General features: G+C 44.4%; 1 long non-coding RNA gene across 1 annotated transcript in view; it reads right to left on the bottom strand.

The window, feature by feature from the left end:
• Nucleotides 1-10,883, bottom strand: part of LOC113594655 (uncharacterized) — a 51,663-nt gene extending 40,780 nt beyond the window's left edge. Inside the window, exon 1 of the long non-coding RNA XR_003415081.2 lies at nucleotides 6,268-10,883. This is a non-coding gene — a long non-coding RNA (uncharacterized LOC113594655). The remainder of the gene's footprint in view (nucleotides 1-6,267) is intronic.
• Between the last annotated feature and the right edge of the window lie 4,854 nt (nucleotides 10,884-15,737).

Genomic DNA, 15,737 nt, shown 5'->3' with positions numbered 1-15,737 from the left:
TGCCTGACCAACTGAGCCACCCAGGTGCCCCTGTCATACGTCCTTTGCCATCAAGTGGGTCCCTTGGTATAAGACAATGTGGGATCTTAGGAAGATAAGTCAGACCCTTTGTAAGATCTCATACGGTGGTGCTGACTGAGGCATTGTTGGCAGGAAAGTCAATGAGAAGCAGATGCTGGCTGCTAGAAGTTGTGCCTGCATACAATGAATTATCAAGGCCTACTGAGATAAGGATGAGGAACCAAGAGTGCGTCTTTCGTCTTTCGTAAAAGAAGTTCAGACTCATGAAAATCTTCCTGAGATGCCCTAGGCAGTGCTAGCACTTTACAGGGGTGATCCCTGGAAAAATGAGATGACTTTCTGCCTTTGTTAAAAACCAAAGCTTCCACTTGGGGTGCAACATGGTTAGCATCTTATGTACGCTGTCTCCATTGATTCTTTTGGAGGCTCTTCAAGATAAACATCCTCACTGTGCAAACGTGGGAATTATTGCCTAAAAGGTTAAGTCACTGCACTGTGATCACAGGACTAAGAGGTAAAGGTGACCATGAACAGGGCTGTTGCACTCTGTGATTCATGATGTTTCTTTAATGAGGCTTGGCAAATACATGACATGTCTACCACAATTACCTGTTTTAGTGCTCCTGGCAGACATTATTAATCAATCATGGCTTCCTTTCCCTCTGAGTCTGGATTCAGCTTTACCATCCTCTGCAAGACAGCCATTCTCAATCATAATTGGCAAATAAGATAAAAACTCCATTGTCATCCTAGCATCACACACCACACTGACTCCCTCTATCTGAACTGGCATCTCCTGAGCCAGTTTTGAGGTCTACTTTGAGCCAGCATTGAGGTCCAAGTCAATCCAGAAGACTGTTCTAGACAACGTGGCCATTTCTTACCTGGGGTGGGGGGCAGAATGAGATGTGAAGCTGGGAAGCTGGGCACCGATTGAAGACAGAGACAAGGGTCAAGAAACTGAAAGAAATTGGAGGATCTGAAGGCATATGTCCAAGGTCCCAGCCCCATATCTGCTTCATTTCCAGAATGAAGCAAATGACTCAGGCCTGGCCAGTCAGGCCCAGTAATTTTTTTTCCAAGATTTTCTTTAAATTCAAGTAAGTTAACATATAGTGTAGTATTGTTTCCAAGAGTAGAACCCAGCAATTCATCACTTACATATAACACCCAGTGCTCATCCCAACAAGCGCCCTCCTTAGTGCCTGTCACTCATTTAGCCCATCTCCCTACCCACCTCCCCTCCAGAAATCTTCAGTTTGTTCTCTGTATTTAAGTCTCCTATGGCTTGCCTCCCTGTTTTTATCTTATTTTTTCTTTCCCTTCCCCTATGTTCCTCTATGTTCATCTGTTTTGTCTCTTAAATTCCACATGTGAGTGAAATCCATTTTTCTTTCTCTGACTGACTTATTTCACTTAGCAGAATACGTTTTAGCTCCATCCACATCATTGCAAATGGCAAGATTTCATTCTTTTTGATGAGTAAGTAATATTCCAGTGTGTGTGTGTGTGTGTGTGTGTGTGTGTGTGTGTGTGTGTACCACATCATCCTCATCCATTCATCAGTCAATGGACATTTGGGCTCTTTCCATAATTTGTCTATTGTTGATAGTGCTGCTTATAAATGTTGGGAAGTCCTAGCCTCGGCAATCAGACAACAAAAAGAAATAAAGGCATCCAACTCAGTAAGGAAGAAGTCAAACTCACTTTTTGCAGATGACATGATATTCTATGTAGAAAACCTGAAAGACTCCACCAAAAAATTGCTAGCACTGACACATGAATTCAGCCAAATTGCAGGATATAAAATCCACGTACAGAAATCTGTTGCATTTCAATACATCAATAATAAAGCAGCAGAAAGAGAAACCAAGGAATCAATCCCATTTACAATTGCACCCAAAAACATAACTTGCCAAGGAATAAACCTAACCAAATAGGTAAAAGATCTGTATAGTGAAAACTATAGAACACTTATGAAAGAAATTGAAGAAGACACAAAGAAATAGAAAAACATTCCATTCCATGCTCATGCATTGGAAGAGCAACTATTGTTAAAACATCTATACTAACCAAAGCAATCTACATATTCGGTGCAGGCCCGGTAACTGAAAGGAGCACATGAGCTGGGCCAGGCCCAGGGAGTTGGGTTGAAGTTTTGGGAAAGAGGCAGGACAGCTAAACTGTAGAATGTCCACTTGGTGCTTCTGTGGCCATTTTGTTGCCATGAAAGGAGCACCTGGCTGAGAGCAGAGTGAACAGTAAGTAAAGCAGAGCCAGGGATGGACAGGGCAGATTCTTGGTGCTATCACTTGAGCTCCTGGATGTAACCATATCTACAGTCATTTCCCTGCTCATTTTTTTCCCCTAAGCCAGTGGGAGTTGTGGCTTTTTTTTCTTTTGCTAGTTTCCAATGAAAAAAGCCTGGTTAGCATAATCTATTTGTTTTCTATAACTGCTCTCTGCTTCAGTTATCATTTTAAAATATGTCCTTAATCTTCTATGAAGATTAAGCATCTCTTCACTTATCTTTGCTCTAATTTATTTACCCCTCTCCCCACTATTAATGCTGCATGCCAACCTACAGGCACTTTCTGGGCTATCTGCTCAAACTCCTCCAGGGTTTATGAGAGATTGGCAGCCAGGCAAGCCTTTGTGCGTCTTTTGGAAAAACCTCTTTTTCTAAGACAGGAACTATTGTGTTTGTTACCTAATGTTCCCTGTGAAGAAATCATGACATAAAATCCTCTGAGTACAGTGCCAGGAAAATGTAGGTGCTATTATTATCTCCTTTTCACAGTGAGAAACAGGGACCCTGAAAGATTAAGTTTCTTGTCCAAGATCACACAGTTAATCCATGATGGATTCAAATCCAGGGCATGTGGCTCCTCAGCTCACTGTCTATACTGAAGTAGACTGTCTGCATCCAGTAAGTGGCTATGATTGCTGTTATTAGCAAGAATAATCAACTCCAACAAGGCTGATAACCTGATGGCTTTCTTATCCCTGATCACTGGCCCTTCCCCATCTTCCAATTGCCCCAAATTTGCTTTATAAAAAGTAATCTATAGCTGGAGGTGTGTGGGTGGCTTAGTCAGTTGAGTGTCACACTCTTGATTTGGCTCAGGTCATGATCTCACTATTTGTGAGTTCAAGCCCTGCATCAGACTCTGCACTGACAGCACGGAGCCTGCTTGGGATTCTCCCTCTTCCTCACTCTCTGCCCCTCCCTGCTCTCTCCCTCTCTCAAAATACATAAACAAACAAACAAACAAACTTTTAAAAAGTAACCTATAGCTGGATGAGAGGTAAAGTAGCCATGTTAGGACTTCCAGATGGAGACAGTCACTTAGGATGGACTCAAAGCTGTCTTGTTCCATAGTTATCTATTTCAATACATGAAGCTTCAGAACCAGTTTACTTGGTACAATAGAAGCTAGGTCCATCCCTACTTTATTACCTGGCTATTTCTGTTCCAGCCATTTGCCAGTCTAACCTGGGCACTGTGGCCGACAAGAATTGTGAGCCTAGGAGTGAAGAGATGGAGGGGCTCCAGGCCTAGCTGTGGATTAACTATGTACAACTTCAGGTCATTTTCAACCCCTCTCTTAACCTTACCTCCCACACCTACAAAATGGGTAAGTGTGTTAGGGGGTGTCTGACTAGAGTGATAGATCCCAAAGTGTTTTCTAGTAGTTATTTCTCAGAAGTTATAAAAAGGAGACACCACCTCCAACCCTTCCCTGGTCCAGGAATTTGGGGAACACTGGGTAGGACAAACTTAAACAAAAGCATATTTACCACAGGACTTCTCAGAAACTTCACTCTGCTCCTGTGCCTTGCAACTTCTCCCAAACAGGGAGATAGAGCACCAGAACTCCCAAATTTACTTGACGAAGGAAATTTTTTCTGGGTGCGCTATTTTGTGGTGGAGTTGTTTTGTGAAACAGTATTTGAGGAAAGTTAGATTAGGGGATCTGAAGATTCTCTTTCAGCTCTGAGAAGTTGTAATTCAAAATTCATTATTTTGACTTAGGGCTCTGAGGGATGCTAAACTACACCCTGAATCATGGAAAGCAAAACAAACAAACAAACAAACAAACAAACAAACAAACATGGTCAGTCAAGCCTAGATGGAGTTCTGCTGTAATTTGTAGAATTCCAGTTGCTGAAAATGAGACTTTGTGAGTGGAATGGATGGTAATGATCCAATAAACAGAACATTCATGAACTTGGACCAGGCTGGGCAATAGAGGGAGCTATACTGAAAGCGGATCCTGCTATGAGTTTCCTTTTTAGAAATTCCAGGATGCACAGATTACCATTTCTGTACCACCAAATTCTGGGTTGGATATAAAGTCATAAACTTCATGGCTGGAGGACAGTGACCTAGAGACTCTGAGTTGTAAAACCAAAGTGGCTTTGAACTTTTGGAGAGAGGAAAACCAAATGTGTGGTGGTGTGCATGTTGTCCGCAGGAAAGCAAATAAAAATGAGCAAACAAGCAACTCGCTGAACCTGCCTGGAGAAGAAATGGATTCCATGACAGCCCTTATCAGCAATCTTAAAACTGTGCACAATGCAACTGACATTCTCTTCAGGGAGCTTTCTTTATTTTCATATTTTGCTGAGTATAAAAAGTACCCATAGAAAAGGACTTCGTGGATTCTTTGTGTGTGTGTGTGTGTGTGTGTGTGTGTGTTTATTTTGAGAGACAGAGCATGAGCAGGGGAGGGGCAGAGAGAGAGGGAGACACAGAATCTGAAACAGGCTCCAGGCTCTGAGCTGTCAGCACAGAGCCCGACATGGGGCTCAAACCCACGAACCTTGAGATCATGACCTGAGCCGAAATCGGGCGCTCAACCGACTGAGCCACCCAGGTGCCCCTAAAAATTTTTTTTAATGTTTATTTATTTTTGAGGGACAGAGAGAGACATGGCACAGTGGGGGACGGGTAGAGAGAGAGAGGGAGACACAGAATCTGAAGCAGGCTCCAGGCTCTAAGCTGTCAGCACAGAGCCAGATTTGGGGCTCGAACTTATGAGCTATGAGATCATGACCTGAGCCGAAGTCGAAGTCGGACGCTCAACCAACTGAGCCCCCAGGCGCCCCCTCAAGGATTCATTCTTGACTGAAATCCTCCAAGTCTATTTTCACTCATACTGAAGTTTCCCATCATGAGGGTTTTCAACAGGAAGTGAGGTATGTGACATTGGAGTCAGACATTTAGTCAATGAATGTGTATTGGGTGGCCACTATGTGCCAAGCATTGGGAATACAGCAGCAAACAAAGGAGTCAGAAATCCCTATCCTAATAGTGCTGCCATCCTGTCTCTGTTATTTATCAGCTGTGTCCGCTTGGCCAAGTCTCGTAACCTCTCTGAGCCTCAGCTCATGACAAAATGATCCCAGGATTGCACATAATTCCAGGCTTGCTGGAAAACTAAATGTCAGATTTTTCAGGGAGAGCATCAAGCCTAGGGTCTGGTGCTTAAGTGGCTTCTAGACACAGCAGTCAGTATTATGGCTCTTGCAGCCAGAAGGGGAGAAGGGAGTTCAGTTAGATTCAGGGAGGCTTCATTCTACAGGCAGAGGATTTAAAGAAGGTGCAGGATGAGCAGGAGCATCTGAGAATAGTGGCTCACCTTCCCAAATAAAGTCCTGCTTTTTTGCCTGCCCATCACCCGATTCCCCCAAGACTTCCCAGCTTCACCGGTGTGGGCAGCTGCTAGGCTGGTGACCTTGACCCGAGGGCCCTGCCTGCTGGTCTACATCCTCACACAGGGAGCCAGATTCCCTGTCAGACATTCAGCCCCCACTACTCTAGCCCCTTGGATATCCTCCGAGGTAACACGCGTGCCTCTATCCCAGCCTTGGGGCAGGGCAACCCTACCAGGCTCAAAGACATCCAGAGGGTGGTCAGCACAGATCTACCTGAAAGCAATTCACTCAGCACGTCCCAGGAGTCTGGACACAGGGGTTCTTTGTCCTGCCTGCCTGTCTTCCCTCGTGCTCCTGAGCTGCTCATTTCCTACCTCTGAGTCAGGTTCTCCTTCACATACTGACGGGATGAGATCAGACAACCCTGGGCAGTCCCCCCAGTTTTGGCATTCTACAAAGTACAACTATTCCTCTCATAGGACATCTGGCAGAGATTTGGAGCCAACCAAGCTTCAGATTGTCCAATATTACCTCCACTTTCTGAACTGTTTTTCTATCAGCAAAAATGGGGTTAATAATTCCTACCTTTAAATCAAGGCTGTGGACACAACAGAAAGAACATGAATCTTGAGTCAGACAGGCTTGAGTTTGAACACTGGCACTGCCATCTGCAAGGCAAGGCACTTCCTCTCTCTGTAGATGCCTCAGTTTCCTCATCTGTAAAACAGGCATATAGCATCTAGCTTGAAGAATTGTACGGGTGAGGCAAACCATGCATCATGCCTGCACATTGCAGATGATCAATAATTGACAGCTCTTATTGTTACTGTGGATGTTATTTACTCTACAAATAAGTGCCTGATTAAAAGCTGATACTGCCCCTAATTTCCACCCCTGTGCTCACCCTCTCTAGGTCTTTGATGCCAGGGTTCTTCCTATCTTTAATCAGTGATGGGGCCTCTATGGCTGAAAGCTACATCCAGAGGGAGCTCAGTGGCCACACCAAATTCCTCTTAGGCTGGAGTCCATGGTCCATGCAGTGCTCCCTATTGAAAGGTGTGTCCTCAAATACACAGTACCCTACTTACCCTCTTCTCCTGGGATCCTAATTCTGGTTCTTGCTTTTCAGCGAGTATAAAGCCACCCTTTCTTTGCGTGATTTGAGTCTGAAACTTACCCATTAGCTCACCTGTCACCACCTTCGTCCCCATGTGCTGCTGCACAGCTCTGACTGTCTATTCAGAAGAGCATGTGGCATGGACAAGAACCAGAATCCCTGAGTCTCAGAGTTGGAGGGGAATGAATGTTACTTAGTTGAAGCTCTCTTCTGGTGCTTGAAATTTCTCCACCCTACCCTTTGCTGAGAGTACATCCAGTCTATTCTTACTTGCCTCCAATGACGGGGAACTCACTAAATGCAAAAGTGGGTAATTTTATCATCCACCCACTGGTCAATTAGCTGCCTGGCTCACTAGAAAAAAAGGTCACTCAACAGCAACAAAAAAGCTTCTCATGGGTAAGCAATTTGTGAGTCGTAGTTCCAAAGAACAATACTGTTTTCTTGTCCACCCCTGTCCCCAACTCTGAACTTTGTGGCCACAAAAAAATGGAGATATGACATTTTCCTCTAGAATAACAAAAGTCTGTTAATGTGTCTCTTTTATTCACCCACCCGCTAGACATTCCCGTAAGGAATCTACTTTAGATGCCCACAGAGAATGTATTTTCAATTCTCAACATAATTAGCTAACTTCCAGAAGGAGAAGGAGAAGCATTTATGGGCATATCCTTGGCCAAATATCCTCTTCTACTTTCCAATAGGGAACCCAGAGCAATTTTAGGACACGACTCAGGGGGTAACATTGTTTTCCTTGTATAGCTTCAGAAACCAAGGCAGAGAAGCGAAGGTCACCCAACAAATCAAGGGCAAAGGCATGCACTAAATCCCAGGAATCTGAGACCTCCCAGCATAGTAATTGATCCCCTAAGATAAATGTTTGTCTTGCTAACCAGGGAAATTTACTGTGGTCTTACAGAGGGATTCTTGAGGCTCAAAATCATAAACAGGGAAACAGGCCCTGGTAATAAGTTGAGTGATTAATTGGCAGAGAAAGCTTTCAAGGGGGAAAGGATCAATGAGCTGAGGAAAAATTAAACATCCTTTAGGAAGTTTTCCCAACTCCCTTACATTGTTTTAATTCTTCATGCTCAGTCTCTTCAATAAACATTTTTTGAAGTGGGTTTTCATTTTGATTCTCAGTTTTTGCTTTTTCAGTTATTTTTCTGGCAAGGTTATTTGATCACTTCTCCGACTTAGATTATTTCTCAGGCTGAATTTAACTTGACTTTTGCCCGTTGAGGCAGAACCGGCTCTAGCTTATCGGAAGTAAATGGGACCAGGAGGCCATGGAATAATCAAAAACCTAATCAGAAATAGCTGAGATATAGCACGCTCTGTTTCCATGCTGGTGAACGGGGGAACTAGTGTCGAGGTCACGGGACACAGGCGGTGTGACAGCTCTGAGGGAACCACTTGAGGAGTGGATGGACTCACAGCGGCTTCCCGCCCTTGAGGCAGCTCGTCAGCAGCGATGTGAGAGCTTGGGCTTTGCACTGAGACGTTGGTTCACCTTCCCAGCTGTCGGTGCTGGCTGTGTGACGGCAGCAGCTTGGGCAACCTCTCTGAACCTTGGTTTTCTCAGTCAGCTCTTGCTAATGCAGCAAGCTCCATTGGGAGTAGGGGCGGTAACTGACGTGTTAGTGTTTTCTCTGTGCCTTGTAGACACCTGGCACTCAGTCTGCATCCGCTAAATGAATGGATGGAACAAGGGTACTGTCACCAGTGCTGCCGGATTATTGTGGAGATTAAATGAGAGACTGTAAATAAAAGCTAGGACATTTCGGATGCTCCTTAAACAGTAGCTCTTACATTGCCAGACTCTGAGTGTCAGGGCTGGAAAGGAGTCTGGGTGTTGAATTGTAGAGTCCCTTGCCCTACAGATGTGAAAACTGGGACTCATATATAGATCTGTTTACTTGTTCATGCGTGTAACACAAGCCCCCCCAGGTGCCTGTAGATGTTAGGCACTGTACTGGGGGATGTATCAAGACCAAAAAAAAATCTCTACACTTACAAAGTTTACATTCTAGTGGGAGGAGACAGTAAAGTAGAGGACAAATCCATAAGCTGGGATAATTATACAGCTAACAAAATACTATGAAAATAAGAAAGCAGGTACTGTGATAGACAGGGTCTGACAGTGGGGGGGGGGCAGGGGGCTATGTTAGATGAGGTGACCAGCTGGGGCCTCTCTGATGAGGTAATGGAGGAGCAGAGACCTGAATGACAGGAAGGACAGAGTCGTACTAAATTTGGAAGCAAGTGTTCTGGAACACTGCTTCTTCCTTGGTTTATTTTGGTGTCTGCCCCCCCCACCAGGTCTTTTTTCAAGGGGGGGGGGGGGAAGGACTTTATTTTTGACATAATTTCAAACTTGCAGAAAAATTCCAAAATAGTGCAAGGAACTCTCATCTTCTAGATTCACCATTTATATTTGTCCCACTCTCTCTCCTCTCTCTATATAAATATATAATATATACACATACTTTTACACATACACACATACTTTTTCAGAACTGTTTGAGAGTACATAATGCAAACATACTGCCCCATTACCCTGTACTTCAGTGTGTATTTCCTAAAATAAGAACATTCTCTTACATAACCACCATCCGTATAAATCTTGTTGGTCACTCCAACCTTTTGAAATTACATACATTTTTCTGGGTCCAGGATCACATGCTGCATGTAGTTCTCATGTCTCTTTAGTCTCCTTTAATCTGGAACAATTCCTTAGCTGCTGTCTTTCTTGACTTTGACATTCCTTAAGAGTGCAGGCCAGCTATTTTGTAGAACGCTCCTCTTGGGGTTCCTAGTGATTCTCGAGGAGTTGACTGAGGTAATGCCTTTTTGGCAGGAATGCCACAGAAGTAATGTCATGTCCTCCTCCGTGCATTGTTGCAGGAAGCATGTGGTGTCAGACTGTCTCGATATGGGTGATGTTAACTTTGACTGTTGGGTGAAGGTGGTCTCTGCCAGGCTTCTCCATATAAAGTTACTATCTTCCCCTCTGTATGTCATTTGTGGGGAGGTTACTTTTAAGGCATAAACATTCTGCTCCTCAAACTTTCACCCATTAGTTTTAGCATTCATGCACGATTTTCTTACTCCATCTTTCCTTTTCTACTTATTAGCTAACATTCTATTGCAAGGAAGACTTTTCTTTCTCTCTCACTTATTTATATGATAACCTATTTATTTATAACACTACAAACTCATCAGTTATTATTTTATTCAACGGGTTATAATCCACTATTATCAGATTCTTCTCAGATTTGGCCCATGGGAGGCCTTTTAAACTGACCCCTTTGTCTTTCTGACATGTCCCATCATCCTTCAAGAATACCCTTGCTTTCTGGCACTAGGTATTTCAGACCTATCTTGCACTTTCCTGGCACTAGCCCTGGAATCAGCCTTCTCTCCAGTGAGCCCAGTTCCCATTGATATTAAATGGTATTTGGAATCCAAGATGTAGGTGCCAGATGGGCTGCTGCTACCCGTGTTATTGCTTCTAGACTCTCTCAGGGGATAGAGCTAGAAGGCTTCTCAAATTTTAACATGCCTATGAGTCATTGGGGATAACATTAAAAGTACAGATTCTGATCCCGTTGGTCAGGTTATGAGCTGGGATGGTATCAGAAATTCGGCTTTTCTAACAAGCTTCCAGGTGATGCTGACACAGCTGGTCCAAAAGCCACATCTTGAGCTCCAAGAATGTAGGGCAAAGGTTCTCAAACTGAGGCATGCATTGGAATCACCTGCAGGGCTTGTTAAAATACGTATTCCTGGGCTCTACTCTCCAGGTTTCTTGTTCCTGAAGTGGGGATTGAGAATTTGCATTTCTAACAAGTTCCCAGCTGATGCTACTAGTTGTGACCTGGGACACTTTGAGAACCACTAATTTAGGACATTTGTTCCCAAAGGTGGCTACACATTGGAATTCCCAGGTTGTTTTGTTTTTGTTCTTTGTTTTTAAGTACTGATCCTTAAGCCCCCAAAGATTATGATTTAATTGGTATAGGATGTGGCCTGGACATTTAGAATGTTATGAGTTCTGTACGTGGTCTACTGCTCAGCACGAGTCGAGTTGACATTTTAAAAAATGTTTATTATTTATTTTTAAGAGTTAGAGGGAGAGAGAGCATGTGGGGAAGGGGGTAGAGAAAGAGAGGGAGACAGAGGATCCAAAGTGGGCTCTGCACTGACAGCAGAGAGCCTGATGTAGGGGTAGAACTCATGAAACCTGGATCATGATCTAAGCCAAAGTCGGCCACTCAACCAACTAAGCCACCCAGGTGCCCCTTGACATTTCTGAGGGCCATCAAGGAGGCAGGCCAGTGTGGCTGGGGAGAAGGAAGTGAGGTCAGAGAGACAGGCAGGGATGGGGTTAGAAGGGGATGAGATGGGTCAGGCGTGTAGAGGTTTCTATGGTGGAAAGGGAAGCCGCTGGAGTCTTTGAGGAAGGATGATGTGACCTGAATGCCTTTATTATGACCCTCATCGAACGGTCTTGAGGCCAGATCTCCGGCCAGGCCGTTCTACCCAAAGGAGTTTGGATTGTGACAAAGTATGAAATGGCTTCACAGGTTTCTCTAAGTGCTGCTCCCCCCGCACCCGCACATATTTTAAGTACTGTCCATGGATTTTGTTTAGAATTACTGTTCAAGGCTTTGAAATCCTTGAAAGGTAAGTTTAGGTACAGTAATAAAGTTTTATGTCATGGGAGAAGGACTTGGCTGATAGGGGACATCTCTAATTACTGAAAAGACATCTACGAGTGCTTTAACAAAACTAATATATGTTGCAGAATAATGTGAATACACCTAACACTACTGCTTAAAAGTGAAGATGGTAAATTTTATATTAATGTTTTTTATCACAATTTTTTAAAAGGATAATATTCATCATACATGTGAAAGACAAATCTGCAAAGCACTGAATTCTTCAATTTATTAACTTGTTATTTGTTCTTCAGGAAAGTTACCGTGGGTATTTCACTACCATATGGAAAAACTATATAATACCATTATGAATACTAAAGAGTTTAAGCCAAGAATGACAAAAAGATAAAAGAACAATGTATAAAACCATGAACTTGGGAGATGAACAAAGTTGGGAAAAACTACTCATTTTAACACAAAGATTCTTGACGTGAGGGTTTTGCATCAGGTTGACCTAAGTAATAGTGTCCCTCTAGGGCACTAAAAACATGATTCACTTGACACGTAGCATTGTAGAAACAGAACTAGCCTCCAGAGAGAGGACGGCGAGAGGCCTTCTGAGATGTCAATTCCAACAAAGTGATAATAACTTGGAGATTTTGCTTATCTGCTCTATCCCCTCAAGGCCATTGCACAATATGAGTGTGCTTGGATTGGACAGGATTCCTGTGACACGATTCACATTCTATTTTGATTCTGGCAGTTGGTAACCTTTCTTCTAGGAAATGGAAAAAAACCTGTTGGTGATATTCTGTTGTCCCGAGCATGTGAGGGCAACAAGTCTGCCCAGGGCAAACCGAGCAGAGGCCAGTGTGGCCCCTGGGTAATTTTTAGCAACACTTCCAGGCCTGATATTTGGTGGTGGCCTGCAACTAGCTCTGTCAGCCTGCCATGGAGATGACCTGCCCTTTCCCTCGGTTATTTGAGCCCTGGGTTTTTCCTGGGCAGGAGCTGACAGTGATGTCATCATCTCGTGATGTTGTTGGGTGACCTTGTTCACGGAGCTGGTTCCACTCTTTTCTCTTATACCCTAAAGTTGAACTGTGAAAAACAGTCTTGAGAACCAAGGATGAGGAGGGTCTAGACTCTGCTAAAGGGAAGCACCCCCCGCCCCCCGCCCCAGTCCTTCGCACCCAATTTCCAAACCCTTATCATGATTAGCTTTTGTTTGACCCAGTTTCTAGCAATCCTCAGCCTGGAAAAGCCATAAAGGAAAAACAATGTGAGAAGAGATCAATGAGATTAGTTTTTAAATGTAATGGACTCAGCAAGGCAGAAACTATGGACTCGTAAAGAACGACTTTGATCCTTGTAATAAAGGCAGGTAAGTATTTACAAGGGGTCTTTTTGCACTGTGGACCAACCACAGAGGTCCGAAAGGCAGTTAGGAGAAAGGAAGCACATTATGTGGAGCCGCTGGTTTAATGAAATGAAACAACGATACGTGAACTGCATGCCAGGCCCCGAGCGAGGACGCCTTGGAAGCCTCAGCCCTTCTGCAGCAGGTGGGCAGTGCCACCAACCCCATTTCACGGAAGAGGAAATAGGATCAGAGAGGCCGAGTCTGTTATTCAACTAGTAAGTAGTGGTACTGGAATATGAACACAAAGTTTCTTGACTCCAAATCTGTACTCTTTACCTAGCACACACAATTGTTGGCTCTCAGATACTGTCACCAAGAGTCTTCCAGAACTCCAAACTCAGGCTCTTTTCATGAGTAACAGAATTACCCCAGGCCTTGCCCCACCACAACAGGTCTGAACTGAAAGGACATTGCAAAGAGGCTTTGAGCAGGTAAGCGAATCTGCTCTATGGAGTGGCGGCATCCGGCCTCAAACCCTGACCAATCGCTCTCCAGCCACCAGTCAACTGCACGCGAAGGACAGAGTGCTGACAAAAGCCATCTAGTCTGGAATGTGGCCTTGTCGACAATCTCCTTTTAGCTCCACAGGATGTGGGCACAATTAGAAGGGCATTTTACCTTACAACTTGCTCCCTGGGGCCTAAACAGCATGTTGTTTTTTTTTCTTCTTTGCTCCTGGCAGCAACAGATACTGTTGGGCTGGAATTCCACTAACTGTTTAGATTTAAGAAAATAAATGATACAGACTTTTCTGGCCAATACTAATATACATGGCAAACCCAAGGAAAATTTCAAGTTGAAAAGCAAAGAGCACAGCGCCACCTGGTGTTGACAATGAAGACACATAAGTTTAGGTGCCCTCACCGAGCTAGCAGCTTTTACTAGCGCGAGCCTGGCAGGGGTAAAACTTCCCCCTGCATTTCCCTTCAGGTGAGGAATTGAGCCCCAAAGGGCTGAGAGGCTTGCCAAAATTCACCAAACATGAGATGAGAAAGCTGAGTCCTGACCATTTGGTTTCCAACTCTGTGTCATTTCCACCCAGCCCAAGTGAGGGGAAGAGAGCAGTTCTTTTGCCCTTGGTGAACATGGGATACTAGCTCGTGCTGGGTCTAAATGGCAGCTGGTACTCAGAAGGAAGAACCCTTCCTTTGCAAAGGGGATGACCTTTCCGGCAGGGATGACCTCCCACTAGAACTTGCCTCATGCAAAGATCCCCTTCATCCCTCTTCAGGAGAGAAGAAAAGCACAAGAAGCGCCCGATGCACAGCCCCTGTTCCTGTGCTCCGTGGATGTGGAGTGCCCGCCAGGCTATACAGTCAGCACCCTCTGTAGCCAGGCGCAAACAGCAGCTGCTCCACTGTCCTCTGCCAGCCCACAGGAGGAAAGGCAAAACTTGCATAAGGTGGCTCCTTCAGACAGAGGCAGCACTCTGAACCAAGATGAGTGGGAACCATCCCAATAAACACTTTTTTTTTTACAAGAAAAAAAGTAAAAGAAAAAGGAAGTGAAATAGCATGTGATCAGAAGTAAGGGGACTGTGTAGCTACACAAACTACACCTTGCATAACTCCAGGGACTGCAGCACAAAGTGCCTCCAATTTAGGTTTTAGAACTAGATTGGCTTGGCCTTTTCCTCCCCACGTGTACAATGAAGATGCTTACACCTGGACCACTGAGGTCTCTGGGATCCAATGCCCCTCTGGCCTCCTCTCCTTGGCTCACTCTCCTCTAGCCCACTGGCCTCCTTGCTGACCCTTGACTGGGTGAAACTGCTCTTACTTCAGAGCCTCTGCACAGGTTCCAACTGCCTGGACAAATGCTGTTTTGCCAATTCCCAACAGGACTGTCTCCCTCCAGCTCTTTAGATGTCTGCTCAAATGTTACTTCTTTGGACACACTTTCCCTGAGCCCTTCTGGTGTTCCTCCTTCTCTCCTGCCGCTGTCATGCCCCATCACCTTACCCTCCATGTCTATAGTACTTAGCATTGTGGATTCCCTTTGTTTTGTTCAGTCCTCTATTTACATGGCCTGGCACTCAGTAGATGTTTGATCACAATTTTTAATTGATTGAATTAAATTATTTCACATCTCCTGAAAAGTACTTAGGGAGAAAAAGAGCAGGGATACTTGGAATAAGATGAATGAGTGATGAACTGGCCTCCAATACTGCATCCACTTCTGTGACTTGTGCAACTGGTGCCCGTGATGTGTCAGTAACATTCCAGACACTATCCTAGGCTGTTTATACAAATGCTTTCCAATCCTTACTGCTGACCTTAAGGCAGATGTAATTTGCCCAGCTGGTACATGGCACAGCTGGGATTTGAAGCCAGGTTCATGACTCCACACTTCCAGACTTTATGGTCAGTTTTCCAACTCACCAAGGGCAACACTGTGGAGGTCCTGTCAACACCCAGAGCCCAGATCCCCACAGTCCTGTAGGTGGGTGGGAGGGGAGGCAAGAAAAAAAAATGCCTTTGGAGTAATCAGTATCAGGAACTACAGTGGGGTGTGTTGCTTCCACACCTAGCAAGCTTCTAGAAGCAGCCAAGAAAAGAAGAATCTACATGCTCTGGGTATTAAGAGTGAGCAATGGATCTAAAAGGAATTTAAAACACTTGGCTTTGGCTTCCTCATTTCTTGGTGCTAGTTTTCCGTTAGGTATCTACAGCTAGTACATATCGCTATTCTCAGGTAAATGGTAATGGAGACAAGATGGCTAGAAGGGCAGAAAAGTGGGAAGCATTGTCCAATTTATAGGGAAGACACCGCAAGTATCTGGAAAACAATGTGCGAAGTTCACCTTGGAAGTATCATTTGGATAAAGAAGTGTGTGTATAAATACATGGGT

The sequence above is a fragment of the Acinonyx jubatus genome, chromosome A2 (genome assembly GCF_027475565.1).
Source record: "Acinonyx jubatus isolate Ajub_Pintada_27869175 chromosome A2, VMU_Ajub_asm_v1.0, whole genome shotgun sequence".
In the NCBI taxonomy this organism is placed as follows: domain Eukaryota; kingdom Metazoa; phylum Chordata; class Mammalia; order Carnivora; family Felidae; genus Acinonyx; species Acinonyx jubatus.
Note: the sequence above shows the minus strand (reverse complement) of the source record. Positions and strands in the feature narration are given on the sequence as shown.